The following is a 15,261-nucleotide window of genomic DNA, read 5'->3' as shown; positions in this document are numbered from 1 at the left end:
ATACTGAACTCAGTAAATAACATCTGATGTGATATGTAATGAAAATGTTTTGGGGTTTTTTTTTCCAAACAAAGCATTTTAAAACATTTTTGTGGCGCAAGCACTGCAAAGGGCACAAATTCAATATGGCACTTAATTCACCCTGCGGATGATGGAGGGAAAGCGATTACAGTATTGTCTTTCAGACAACAGGGAGATTTAATCTACTGCCCTAACAAGGAAGCTGCACCCCTACACACAGAGATTCTTTCCAGTATCCATGGGGAGACACTGCTACTCAAGATGCCGTAATGATGAACTAGAGACTTTAACAAGCATGAAGAGTAGATGGCAGCTGTTTGCAAGACTCTTGTCAGGCAGAAAGTTGAAGTAGGATTTTTCTAGCTCTAAACTTCTGTTTTCACAGAGTTGAAGTCAGTCTGGGCAAGGTTCACTTACTCTGCTCCTTACCTAGTTTTCCTTCCAGTACTGATGGCAATACAAGTGTCAATAAAACCTCACTCTGCTTTTGTTGTTGAGTAATTTACACCAGTATATCTTCAGGCAATTACTTTTTTTCCCCCTACAGAAATTTCAGGAGGAGTCCTATTAAAATGAGCAGATATTTTTAGACCATGTTCATACCACTACTACAAAGCAGTTTCCTCAATGCCATTCTGCTTGTATGCTCGTTAAAGTCAGGATAAATATAGTTAATTTTACTATTTGAGAAGATGGTAAATTAATAATGAAGGGAAGAGGCAAGCACATGAGAGGCACAGGCTACACATTTTCCTGCACAACTCTACTTGTGTGGTCTAATCCTAGTTTTTAATATGACTCTTCATACAGTCAAGCTGTTTTATACTATATGGAAAAATCACTTCCCAAGTAAACTCACTTGTGATTTCAAGCACTTTTCAACCCAACTCTTTGTTCATATTTGTGTGCTGTCCACAAACACTATATTAAAAGAGAAAAACTGCAAAATTAAATGCTTAAGTTTTATAAAATGTCAGCCATCTCAACGTGGCCCTGACATGACTTCACACTATTAAATACAAGCACATACATTTTGCACAGGACATCTGTATCATTTAGTGAATAGACATTACTAAATATTTTTATTTGGCAGCTTCCTTCAAGATCTGACCTCAAATTTTAGTTACTGTATACATCATTTTGCCCTGGAGCAAATACACAAATGATTCCTGTACTCATGGGCATTTCTGTGATGCTCTCTCAAAGTATTTGCAGAACACAAATACTGAGTCCTCTACATACTGCCCCTCGGGAGAGTAGGTGCTAGCATTTTCCTCAATACTAGAAAGCTGTAAAGTATCTGTTCGTTTTGGGTGCCCAGTTTGAAATTTCATGGAGACATATATTGTAGAAATACAATACCTTTTTCATCATAACACATTTCAGATGTGTCTTGCCCTGTGTTACAGTTGGGATGAGTTCTGAAGAGCTCCAGGAGCTCCTGAGTTGTCCTAAGTGTCCTGCTCACGGGGCACCTGAAGAACAATGAACAGTCACTAGGAGCAAATGGTAAAGGCACCACTTTGGGGGATGCTTGTCCAGAGCTACACAGGAAATCCTTGTCAAAGGGACCTGACATCACCACTTGCTTTGCACATACGTGCTTCCCAACCCAGTAAAAGGCAGACTGGGACTGTCCAGCAAACTGCCTCATTGACAGCACAGCCCTGCTTCACTCCCAGACTGCCTTACTTTGGCAACAAATAGCATCTGATTACACAAATAAAATTTAAAAAGCTTAAGCTGCATAAAATAGGAATACAAAGGAGGCAAACTATGCTCTGCCCCAGCTCCTGCCTGTTTCATTCATCTTCCAAACTCCCCATCACTGTACCCACCTCCTCTGTCCTGAGGACCCCTTTCTCCCTGGTCACATTCCTACTCCTCCTCTGTTCCCCAGCCCATCGCCTTTTCTTTCCAACCAGCATTTTTTCCATGCCACTGCTTCCGACTTCTGCGCGATGCCAAGAAAGACCAGCAAAGGTGTCAGTATCTCTTCAAGGTTACGTTTACAGTTTGGCACTAACACTGAACAGGTTCACTCTAAAATGTGCATCCTTAACGACAGCAAAGCTTTCCCCCCCGCTGTGCTGTCTTTCTTTTACAGGCACTTAGGACAATCACCCTCTTATGCTCATGGTTAATTGCTGTTAGAACTTGCATTTTATCCTGAAATTTGAAGTGTTGCTCATGACCCAGGAATTTTTTAGGTAGTAATCACCAAAAAGAATAATTTCTTCTAAACAGTGTGCATTTGTATATAATTAAAGAATATTAGCATATATGGATTGAAAAAACTACAGAGAAGTTTGTTTTTATTGTTAATCTAATAAATGCATCAACTGTTCAAGTACCTGAGATGTTACAGAAATGAGATCAGAAAAAATGGTTACCACTACTTTATTTTTGTTCACAAAACATGTGAACTTTAGAAAACAGTATACCTGAAAATTGCTTTAATTCAAAAGAGAGTAAACCTTAAATCTAGGAGCTAATTCATTTCTAGAAACTATTCTGATGGAGACAATCTGCTAGAATTTCAAGAAGATAGAAATGGTCTTGAAACTACGAAGACATTGAAAAAAGCCTGTTAATGGTAGAGGGGCCAAGGAAAAATGAGTCATGATGTGAAAAATATCTATAATAGCAGGTAAATTAAAGAGCAAGAAACTGAAATTACAGGTACCTGCTACAGCACTGTAATCTCTCTCTTTCGATAAAGAAGGTCCATTTTAATAGCACAGAGCATCGTGAGGATTGGAAGTCAAAGGTCTCGCACTGCATTTGTGGGCGAGCCAGGGTTTTAGTTTGAAACTATGCAAACAAATCCAAATGCACAGTTAAGGGAGACAAGGAAAGGGGTCTCTTGAAGAAGCAGTCTGCATTACTGGGAAAATATCACAGAATATCCACATATGACAAATGACACAAAGCTTTGTGAAATAAAATTCATGGCTCATCTTACAGATGAATGAATAGTGGGAAGACAAGAGTCCCTTAATGACCGAATCCTCAGGAGCCAGATTCTGAGACAACACTAATCACCTAAACCACAGTCCAAGGAATTATCACGGCTCCCCAAACTTACAATCATCAATCTTCTTTTAGCACATACAACTGCAAGAGAACAGCTAGCTTGAGAGAGACAAAAAAAAAAAACCAAAATGCATTTCCTAATGCTTTTCCAAGCCAGACTTGTCTGGCTTGCCAGACAGCTCTGGCATTGCTGATGACCCAGCAGGTTACTTTGCCTCCCTGTGTGTTACCTACCAGTAAATCGTCCTCTCTAAACTCAAAAGGCCCTTCAATTTGGAGAAGCGAGGATGGAGTGAGGGTGGGGGAATATGACAGAGGTTTACAATATCATGTGGGCCATAGACAGAATTAACGCAAAGCTGTTATTCACTTAATTCCACATTAGTAAAATAAGGAAGTACTCAAAGAAATTAGAAGACCAATTTAAAAAAGATCAAAGCAAGCACTATGTCACACGACAAGTTGTGAATCTCTGAAACATGTTGTCACAGGAGGCTGTACGGGCAGACAGTATCAGAAGGTATCCCAGAAAGGGTTTAAAGTCATGGATAACAGGTTCACAAGCAGACACTAAAAGGTATACGCAGGGATGTGCCTTGTGGTGTCTTTAATCAAACAGCCATGGATGTTGGGGGCAGTGAGTGGAATGGACCTCGGCCCAGCCCATGTGCTCTTTCACAGCATCTCCCATTGCCAATGCCAGGAAAGATGGACCATTGGTAAGATGCAGTTTTATTTCTTTTTGTGTTTAATAGCTGTCACGGCTCCTTAGGGTAAAATGAATACAGTAATTTGATATTTTAAAATGACCTTTCTATCCAAAGTCATTTCTTGAAACTCTGAGAGAAAACATATTTGTGCTAAAAAGATGCAAACTATTTTCCACATATCAGCACAGGATTGCTTTTAAATACATGGTTCATATCCACATCACGTAACCTACAATAGCTGTATGGAGCACAGTGGTCACAGCACCCTGCTAGCTGCATCCATGGCAGAGACTGCTCAACAGCTGTAACTGGAAATCCATTTCTGAAAATACGGCTTTGACAGTTTTCCCATCTGCTGCTCCAAGGATAAGACTATGATTCAACTCATACTGACAATCCTACAGCAAAACACCTGCAGGGTTCAGATATTTCCCCCTTTTCTTATCATAGGTATCACAGCCCTCCTACCCTAACACTGCCTTCACTCCTCTATATACAAAACTCCCCATCTTCACACTCCTCTCAAGGACAAACTAACTCTGCAATAAGTTACACTGGTAGGTAACGTAACTACAACTGGGTTTTAAGTAGTAAAAAAGGGAAGAGGATTAAATCCCTGGCATTACTAACAGCATTTATACATCCACCTAACGCGGTGCACTGATTGGTAAAAAAAGTTATAAACAAAATCCTGAACTTTGTAGCTGGTTCACTCATATAGCATTGGTAGAAGTCTCATTTGACTGATGCTCTGCTGCTACCATCCATTTCTTATATACATATATATAAAGGATACATATATCCTGTATATATATATACACACACACACACAGATCCTCTATATGCCATCTATCCCTGTAAATGTATACAGGATATATTTTGCATCCCTGGGAGGCATCTGTCAGCAATACACTACACATTATACATCTAATTTGCCTACTTGTCTTCTCTTGCTCCTTCACCACACCTTTCTCTATCCCTTTATTCTCATCTTTCACATCCATCGTCTCTTAAATCAGGACCAATTCACTGCCTTGTTTACAGAATTGTTTGTAGAATTCTAGCTCAAAATTCTTATGATTAGAAAATAGCAGACTACATGCTCTCTCTCGCTCAACTCAAAACACAAACCAAATTGCTTTATCCTGCATGCCTACTAATGCGTTTAATGTGCTAACAGACATTTTCAGAAACTGACATTTGAGCCATGCTCAAAAATTAACCACCTGCAACTTCTCATGCTGCCACCTAAGCAATGGTTTAAAATTCAGAAGATACATATCTCATGACGGAAAAAGTGGCAGACCCAAGTATTCCCGTAGGTTCTTAAATCTGAATCACCACCTCCTTACATCTCCAGAATGCTTGCCACAATGATTTCTCTGAAGTGGGCTTGGGGTGCCAGCAAAGACTCAAAAGTTTCTTTTTGTCATAATGCAAATCCTTATGACTATTTTGTCTTTTCCTGTAACCTTTCATCTTTCAGTCACAATATGACTGCAAAATTATATACCCATTTATAAAATGAGAACAGATTTCTAAGTATCTTATTTATTATTATCTATTAATCTTATCTATTTTTATCCTGAAGTATTCTCTTCAAGATTAAAAGGGATCTCAATACTTGAGTGCGTCAATTCCAGTTATCACTTTCACAGGACAAACCTCTTCATTCAGAGGTTACTCACACGTTTCAGGGTTTTTTCACAGGATTGTCATATTTTGCGTAGGTCAGGCTGAGCACCTGCCATCTCAGCTCTGCAGGCCTCACAGAATGGTATTCTTTGCAATTTGGCAACTATCTGACATTGAACAGTTACGTTTTGAACGTGGTGCAGCAAAGCACTACAGTGACGGCGCAAAGTGCATCTTGCAGGAGGGGTTAAAAGCTGCAAGTATGAAAACAACTCTCGATGCAGAAATGGGCAGGAGCATATTCTGCTGTCCTGGTAAATGCTTTGTTTTCCTCCAAAGGGCTCCAAGTCAATGTCTGTCTGAACAGCCGTATATAACTGAGATGAAAAGGTAAGTCTGTTTAGAGTTAATTTTCACAAAGCAACTGCATAGCCAGATGCTTATTCATAAAAAAAAAAAAAAAAAAAAAAAAAGCCTAAAGGTGCAGAACAGCTGCAGACCCTTTTAAATGCAATATAGCAATGTGGTAGAAAGCCTTGAAAGAACAAAAGAACTGCCCTAAAGAGCACACAGTATAATGTGTTCCCTCTCAGAGACTTTGGCTCAGTTATTCTGAACGGGTCCTGGTCACGAGGCCTCTGATAGCCAAAGGTGCCACTGTTGCTAGGCAAATGACAGGGAATAGAAAGCTCAGCATCGCTTCTGAGCGCCACCGTCCCTCTTGCACTCCCTTGCTTTTGCCCACCCAAGGGCCTACTCATGCACCCAGAACTGAGATGCAAAACACAGCCAGCTGATGGGGTCTGCAGCTGGGAGCACAGCCAGCATCTGTAAAGTCACCCCATCACCCACACAGTCACACGCAGGTGGCTCTAGCTGTGATCTGCATCTAAGCGCGGAGCTGCCTCTGGTGAAAATTTTTGTTCAATGAATGATGAATTTGACCAAGCATTTATACAAGAAACCTACTCTCAAATCTCCTGTCATCTTTGCTTGGCATCTCAGTGATGTGCTGACACTGTTTTAATAAGAGAACTGCTCCAGCTCCTCAATTGTCCTTATCCTGAGCTAACCTGGTGTCCTAGAGGAACCTCTACAGCTGAGCAAAGATATAGAAGGACATTTTAGAGAGACAAAGAAATCACCCCCCTCCTTCACTCTGCTGAGCCATGGGGCTCAGTACACCCAACTGGGAGGATGGTCCCTATGGGATGCTCCTCTGCACAATCAGTGGAGAGAGCAAGCAGTTTGCTCACAAAGGCAGGACATGGCTCTCCTGCCAGTCTCCTGCCCTCACCACTCCACAGGAGCCCTTGCTCTCCCTGCTGCCCACAGAAAACCTGGGAGATCAGCCTCCTAATTTAGGTGACACCCTTCATTGTGCCTGAAAATCAGGCGGGGGAACACCCCCCATGAATGAAAACCAGCGCCTCAGTAGAGCGTTCAAGAGCTTCTCACGCACAACAGTGTTCACCAGTCCTTAAGGAACATCACGTGTGGTTTTGCAAACATTAATTTAGATAAAAGGCACCACTGTTTACACCTACAGCTCACACTGACAAGTACACGTTCAAGATTGTATTCTCCTCTTCAGTACAAAAATGTATAAGGATATCCTTATTATCCTCCATACTACATATTTCTAGAATCTTGCTCAATACTTTAAATCATTTATGTTTCTAAAAATAATCCTTCTAACATGTCATGCGTTACTTATAATAAAAACTGGATTTAAGACTCCAGTTCTACAGTGCAATGCATTTGACGAGCAATCATCAGGGAGGCTAAGGTGGCTTGTAGAACAAGAAAAAGCCTTCCAAAAGCTCCAGACAATATCATAAAATTTAATGCTGAGCTAAACTATAAATTAAAGCTAACCAACCTTCAAGGATGCTAATGGGTTTTAAGTTAGAAGACTTACAGGGTATTATATATATATATGTTATTTTTTTTTAATACCTATCTCTCTCTAATCCAGACTTCCCCCCCCCCGCCCTCACAAAAGTAGAGACAGACATATTTACAATGATACTACCAATTAATCAATCCAGTAATGTTTTTTTCACTGGAATAGTTTCCGTAAAACTGCTAAACACAGCTGGTATGACTGAAATCTGCAGCATTCTATCTTAATATTTGGAGACAAGTATTAAACTGAAAGTTAGAAAAATAAATATAGCTGTTTCTTAAACCACAAAGACATAGACATTGATGTGTATTTCCTTACAAGCTAATTGATTCTGCATATAGCTATCAGTGTTTGGAGAGAGGTGATGTGATCTCAAACATGGACTGCCATAATCAGAAATACATATACCCTTACAGAAAGGATAGTTCAAAAGTAAAGTGCCTTAACAGGAATAAACGCATTTTCCATTTACATTTGTTTTGCTTACAGACCAGTGCTGTGCAGAGGTGGAACTGACTATGCTCCATAGCAGTTAGAGTGTAAGAACAGATACCAAGATGTCTGAGACGCCCAGAAAATGCCCAGAAAACATATTTTTAATTAGTGCTGGTCAGGAATTTCCAACAAATGGCTTTTCACCAAAAAAAAAAATGTCCTCCAACTTTTCCAAAGTGAAACTTTAATCAGAGGTGTAACGGTTTAAACAAAATCTTTTTTTCAAAACATGTCTCCATATAGCCAAAGACCTGCACAACCCTGTATACTCACTCTGATTTCCTTGATTCAAGTCAAGAGTACAACTGGAGTATCTATAATAAGAAGTGTACCCTAATCATGGCTCTTCAGACTATTTTTGGGTTGGCATCGATTTCCACTCTGTGCCATACAAGGGATTCATTGGAGCAAAGGAAGCAGACAAGACTAACTGAAAATTGTCAGTATATCTGAGAAACAACAGGCTTCGCTTTAAGTCTCCTGGACCTATTATCAGTTCTCTTCACTCTTTGTTCACAAATTGACATTTTCTCTCAAGAACCTACACATGAGATATTTTGAGCTGCTGAGCATTCATTATATCTGTTAACAAAGCAGTGGGTATTAATACGCAGCACTTTTGAAAATCAGTCCATTTCTATTTAAACAACAGACTATGGATCGAGCATCTGAGATTGGTATTTCTGACCAAAAATATATAAGTGTTAAAACATTTAAAACAAGAGAATAAAAATGTGGGAGGGAACCCCAGAGATGCACTCAAGTTTCCTGGAAACTTACTTTGTGGGAAAACATGGTCAAACCCAATGGCAGATGGGTGATGCACTGCGGAACAGGTGAACTCCAGTTCTTCCAACATCTGTGTGTTGGAACATACCTGGAACAACAACCTCACACAGAGTTCAGGCTTTGCACAACTTAGTGTTTTGGGTTACAACAGCAGAGCAAAGACCAGCAGAGCAAAAACCTGGTACCACTTCTGCATTACAAGTGCCTGGCATCATTAAAACCTACCAACCTTACATTTTCTTATGAAATATTTTAAAGGGAAACAAAATTTAGCAGAGTAGAACCGTTTTCTAAATACAACTGGCGTTCTCTTCATTGAGGTGCACAATCTCTGGGGCATAGACAAATTCCTCATGGAGAATTCCAGCATTTGCAAAGCTCATTTCATTTTGGTACAACACACCCTACAACTTTTCATTGTGGAAGCCATGAAAAATAACAGGGAAGCTATCCAAATATATATGGGTTTATATTTTGTATTGAAATATTTCATCTTAAAATCTCCTCAAACAGAACTCAATTTAATTTTAGAAACCCTAGCAAACTCCTGAAATGCAACAATACATTGTCTACAAACTCTTAATCCATATATATACACATATATATACACAAATAGCATAAAATTAACATTTATTTAAACAAATTAAAAATAGAGTGTGTTCTCCCTTAGCTAGAGCATCCTTTCATACACTATTTCACTTTTTAACAGCTTGCAACCTAAAATGCTCTTTAGAGTTAAATAATGCATTTGCAGAATTAATATATAATATCAGCAGGAAGCACACATTAAGGACTAGGTGAAGAGAGGAAATGTTTTCAACTTTGAATGAGGTAACCAAAAAGCAGGAGCTGAAGAAGTGCTATTCGAGATATTGTGAGCAGCTAAAGAAATTTTCTTTATACACAGGATGATGATATTGTTCTGAGACATAAAGTCCTTACTTCAGTCCTCACGACTGGAGCATGCACAAAGTGAAAGTGCCCAATTCCCACTTAAATGAGAGGGAGTCAAGGGTGCTCAGCCCCTGGAAGAACTAAGCCCTCTGAGATGAGACACCACTCATACCAGCTTAATTGCAGATTACAAGAATGGGTCTGTAAAGCTTAGATGTGTACGCACGCCTGAATCCATGTATGTGCTTTAGCTTCATTCACAGAAAATGAAATGGAAGGTGACACATTCAGAAAATGTAGACTTAGATTTGCTACTCGAAAGCACTGGTGTGCAGTAGAGCACGGGAATTGCTCCTTCAGCAACAAGGCAGAACCCGTCTCCACCCAACATAAATGATGGTGAAACAGCAAAGTATTATCACGCCATCACCTCAGAAAGACGACAAAAGGGGTAGATCTGCAAAAATCTAAAACTGCAAAAGACAGGAGCAAACCCATTAGGTGTCCCAGAGGTCACCCCATTCCTCCCACCACCACCCTGACCCAGGTACACCCTGAAGCCAAAGGAAGCCTCCCAGGCTGTCTGATCATCATTCTTCCTCCCGCCCTGTCTAAACACAGTCCAAGTATTTAAAGGCTTTTGCCCACAGTATGTTTATATAGTTCCGTCCAGTATCATAATTCTGTACCCATGAAATCCTTTCATTTTATTTCCAAGTGCATTTTAAAAAATAGAAAGTACCACACACTGAAAGCTCAGAAAACTCTACTTCGTTACCATCTTTGTCATGCCATAAATGAACCATAAATAGCACACATGCTTTACAGTTTTATCAGGACAGTTTCCGTTCACTAGTGGTAATTCAACATACAAATACCAGACCCCTCAGTCTAATGAGAATAGTGCATTAACATTTTTTTCCAAATGAATTTTCTCCCTCAAGCAATTCCTTTTTTTAATCTTCAAAGACACTTAAATAAGAGAAACACAACAAAATAGAATCTTATTCATCTTTCTGGAATGAGCAACTTGTTCTAAAGCATTGGAAAACAATTCAAAATAAGCAATTATTCTTTGCTACTTGGCCACTTGAGCCGCTGCAATTTACTCAGGATACAAATACGTATTTTAGCAGTACTATTGATAAGGGTTTATAAAAGGACATGGAAAAAATCATGAGTTACTATCCCAGACTTGCAAAATATCATTTCCAAAAGCACAATAACACTCTTGTCTCAAATTCAAGTTTTTCAGAGCTGTGCAGCAAAGAACCCTACGCTACGACTGAAGAAAAGTCGGTGACTGGGTAACAGCAACACCCTGGATAGTGAATGAAACACAGAATGCAGTATTTCGTCCAAGGGAGAAAAAAGAAAGCTGGCAGAAAAAGAATACAACTAAAGGAATAATAAGCACGAATGTAAACTGGTTTGTTAAATCAGAATTTGAGAAAATGTTTAAAATGTTATAAATTATGTTGGTTTATTTAAGCCAAGACTTCAAAAGCTTTTGCTTTTTTTTTTTAAAGAATATTTTTGTTTTCCTTTCCTCCTGCTGTTGCTGTTTCTCATCCATCAAGAAAAAAAAGAAACCATCGCCAAAAAAAATCCCCAACTTCTTTATTGTTGTTGCTTTTGTCAGAAAAACTGATAAGTTAGGTAAGATTTTGGCAAAAATACATATTATTTTTCTAATAGAAAACCATCTTATCTTTACAGCAATTATTTACTTTAGTTTTGATGAGAACACAGGTTATCACTGGCAAGCCTACTTTAGAACTTCACAACACAGTTCACACAACTCCAAATACTAATTAGACAGAATTTCAATGGCAATTGTTGAGACTTTTAAACATTTGTCTGTTTGATGCAAGAAGATTTCTACCACGACCTGACCAGAGCTGGCCAGGACTCTGAGGTGGATTCGTACCTCTGAGATCTTCAAGGACCAGAAGGCCTTCCCATTTAAAAAATAAATACATCAACAGTAGGTTTTATTTTAATCTGAATTAGAATAACTAACTTCTTTAACCATGTGTCATGAGCAAAAAAGGAATGGCTATGCAATACAGTCTATGTATATACAGAAAGGGTGGGTAAAAGAAATCCTCCCAGCTCACAGAATCACGACAGGGCAGCACCACTGAAGAAGGCAGAAGCAGTGGGTGTGAGGTGCCACATTATTAAGTCCCTCCTAGCAGAATAAGTAGGGCTGGGACACAGGCTCAGGCATATCATCATCCAGAGGGTTGTCTGCTCAGATATGCAGTTTTGTCCCATATACCATGCCCTGAGAGAGAAGCTTCCTGAAAATGGACACTGCTGCCATGAGGCTGCAAGGCCTCCGAGCCTGGGAAGTGAGGAAAGTGAAGAAAGCCTTCCCAAAGACCCCGGGGATAGTTTTCTTTCTTAGGGAACATCCTCACAGACAAAGACCTCTGCAAGCATGAAGGCAATACACACTCTTCGAGCTTTCATGCACAGCCCTGCACTCTGGGACTACAGACTGAGGGCAAAGATTTCTCCTCGAGGTAAACTTGGGATTTTGGTCTAAAGCATCTTTCCAGGTCTGAAAATGAATAAAATATTACAAATAACATATGACCTGGAGAGGAAGTTCACCTAAACAACTTTCAGTGCTCCACTTGAAGCCAGGCAACCTGGAAAAGCCAAAGTGGCGTGTCACTTCTTTATCCGGGCCACAGGACAGAAGAGCACAAGACTGTTGTGTATCGCTTCACCTGTAGCGACAAGCTTGAAGATGGACAAAAGGACAGTGCAACTCTCTGAAAGACTCCAAGATGAGAAGAAAAGGGGCAGGGGAGGGGGAGGAAAAGCAGAGGTTCTGGGAACAGCTGCAGACCATATGGGCATCCTAAAATATGGTTCTCCGCCAAAGCTGGATGGGAGGCGCAGTGGGAAGCACACACCACCTTTTATGTCCTCGGGCCTGCAACGCGAGGAAAGACATGACAAGTGCACCCTGTGAGACCGTAAAAGGCAAAACCCATCTGCGCTGTTTGAAGTGCCCATGCACACATAATAGTATATAAGAATATAACTACTCAAAGGAGATGCACACGTGCCATATTATACAAACAGAGTAGTACGTGTTTTGCACATACAGTTCGCCCCTTGACAACAAACTACAAGCAATATCCTGAAAAACTACCTGTATCTCTTTATGTTTAATTTTTCTAAATGAAACAGATATCACAGATTTTCACCACTGTCAATCAACAACCCAAAAACCCAGTTAAAAATTCAATGCAGTGACACAAAACGGGATTACAAATATTCTTAAAAGCATTTTCTGTGTTGGCATCTGACTGATAATTATTTTTATCTCTTACATCAATTACTGGACTACGACTAACATACTAGTACACCTTTTGTTTCTTTAATATTAAGACAATAATGTCTCAGAAACAGACATTCATTAGTAACTCTTCTCTTCTGAAAACAATCAATAGTAAGATCTTCTATATTACAGATTCTTGGAAATTTAAAGAAAGAGAGAAAAGAGAGTTCTTACAATGAAACAGTTCCAATTAGGTAGCCATTTCACCCAAAATATCTCACAAAGTATTAAAATAATGTGTCTGAAAACCAGCACAGAACTGTAATTTTTCAGACAACCAGAGTGCAAATTATTTCCAAATGTACTTGCAAAAAAAAAAAAAAAAAAAGGTACTATCTTTCCACCCACATGAATATTTATTACTGTCTACATGATGGTATAAAAGCATTTGACACAAGTGAAAGGGAATAAAATTACATGATTGATACTGGATCCCTAAATACTCTGTGCTTCTCCCTCTTTTCCCCTTAAGATCATTAGAGTTCATTTTTTAAGAAATAAAGGCAAACAGAGATTACTGAAAACAGACGTTCTGCCTTTCCTTCAGTTAGAGGTCTCATTAGCACAACTCGATCTGGATGACATGAAAAACGCAGCAGACCCAAATCCCCCAGTACGTTCTTAATTTTGCAGTCCTGCTCCGTCTCTAAATTCACCGCCGGGCAGAGTGGAGCGGAGCGGCTGCAGTCCCTCCCTCCACCTCAGGCCCAGCAACACTTTGAGGTTAACGCGTAAGAAGAACCGAGATCAGTTCTGCGGTTTCACACGCGAAGCACAGGCTTCTGCGGCTTCCACTGTCCTCATGACCGCAGAGGTTACAAATCTGCAAGCTGCCGGGATAATTAATCTGCCCAACGGCTCAGTCCCTGCAACCTCTTTTTTTTCTCAGAGCAATCGGGGCCAGATAAATTGGTCTGGCGGTGACAATGTTCCCAGCCAGCACTTTCCCTTGATCCTTCTCCGTGGATACACGCCAGCTACAGAGACAAAGCGTGGCCACTGGAAACAGGCTGCAAAAGCCATTTGGACGTGACCACCCCTGCTAACCATCTTTCCTGGGGCAGCCTTTTAGTGCTTCAGGTCTTAGAGGTTCACATGCATCCACCCCAAACCAGGACGAGCTGCAGTGGCTTGGCTGCCTGTGCACGCGATAGCCACAGAGCACACGGCCATAGATCTGGCACTGCTTGGAAAAACAAGATTAGCTGCAGTCGCACAGCTCAGCTGAGCCATTCATGCATATATTTCCAGAGGAGAAGGGTTTTCCTGACACTCCTCCTGACACGCAAAGGTACGAAGGTACTAGCGATGTGAAAACATACGGTCTGCAAAGTGATGTACCTCTCCCAGCATAGTCTTTATTCAGTTGTTTTGTTTGGGAAGGTACTTCATAAATGAAAAAATCTCAGTTCAATGGCAGGAGATTTGCTCTAAAAAAGGGATTCCGCAAAAGACGTCTGGAAACTGAATAGACAAATGTGCTCTGTTCCTCTCAGAGACCCTCCTGGAAGCAGTCTGGGTAGGATTTTCTGGGTTTTTTTAAGCTCATTCGTGTTTTCCAGTACTATAAGTCTCTATTGTTAACTTATGCATTATTTAAAAGATACCGAGTTTAAAAATAGCTCTAACCCGCCAAGGGAAAATGGGAAAAGCAGTGAGCTGAAAGCCACAGCGCTTCCCTCACAGATTGTTTCAGCATGTAAGACATCACAGCCTTCTCCCATTTTCATTTCGATTTAGTAGCTGTCTTTGACATGTGCCCACCCATTTTCACCATCAAAGTATGTGAGGATGGCTCATTTCTGAGGGTGCATATTACAAGTCTCTGTACCCCACTCAGACAGCAAATTACTACAACTATAGATCCTAGGATATATATAGTTAAAGCCCTTGGGTTTGGAATTTCTGTGTTCAGCCCCCATGATCTGAGTTTACTTATTAGGTGAGCGCTTTACACTCTTCAGTATGTTAAAGCCCACAACACCCCTTCAAGTTAGAGATTGTCTATTATCCTGCTTGACAGACAGAAGCCGAGTTACAGGGGGATGAATTTGCCCGAGACTGTAAGTGAAGCCTGTGTAAAGCTGGGGAAAGCCCAGCCCCAGGGGTGTTTCTGGCTACTTTGCTCTTCTTCAGCTGCAGACAACCACTAGACATACAGGGCACGTTGGCTACCAAAGCAAATCAAATATGTAGGAAGCTCTCACACACACTACGTGTACAGTACACAACTACTTGGGGCAAGCATCAAGCCCTCCTCAGGTACCCGAGACAAAAAAAAGATGTATGGGACCAGAATATGAACATCCTGGGGCATCAGGAAGGAACTGGAAGTATCTGAGGCCAATCTAAAATCAACAATGATCCTGACTCTTTATTTGATCTGTAAACTGAAGTCCAGAAGAAGACAG

The 15,261-nt window shown here is 40.4% G+C and overlaps 1 protein-coding gene across 6 annotated transcripts in view; it reads right to left on the bottom strand.

Annotated features, from left to right (window-relative positions):
• Positions 1-15,261, bottom strand: part of ADAM22 (ADAM metallopeptidase domain 22) — a 136,779-nt gene that overhangs the window by 82,657 nt on the left and 38,861 nt on the right. The window lies entirely within an intron of this gene.

Source organism: Chroicocephalus ridibundus, chromosome 2 (genome assembly GCF_963924245.1).
Source record: "Chroicocephalus ridibundus chromosome 2, bChrRid1.1, whole genome shotgun sequence".
Lineage (NCBI taxonomy): Eukaryota > Metazoa > Chordata > Aves > Charadriiformes > Laridae > Chroicocephalus > Chroicocephalus ridibundus.
The sequence above is the reverse complement of the archived record's forward strand: the minus strand, read 5'-3'. Positions and strand labels throughout refer to the sequence as shown.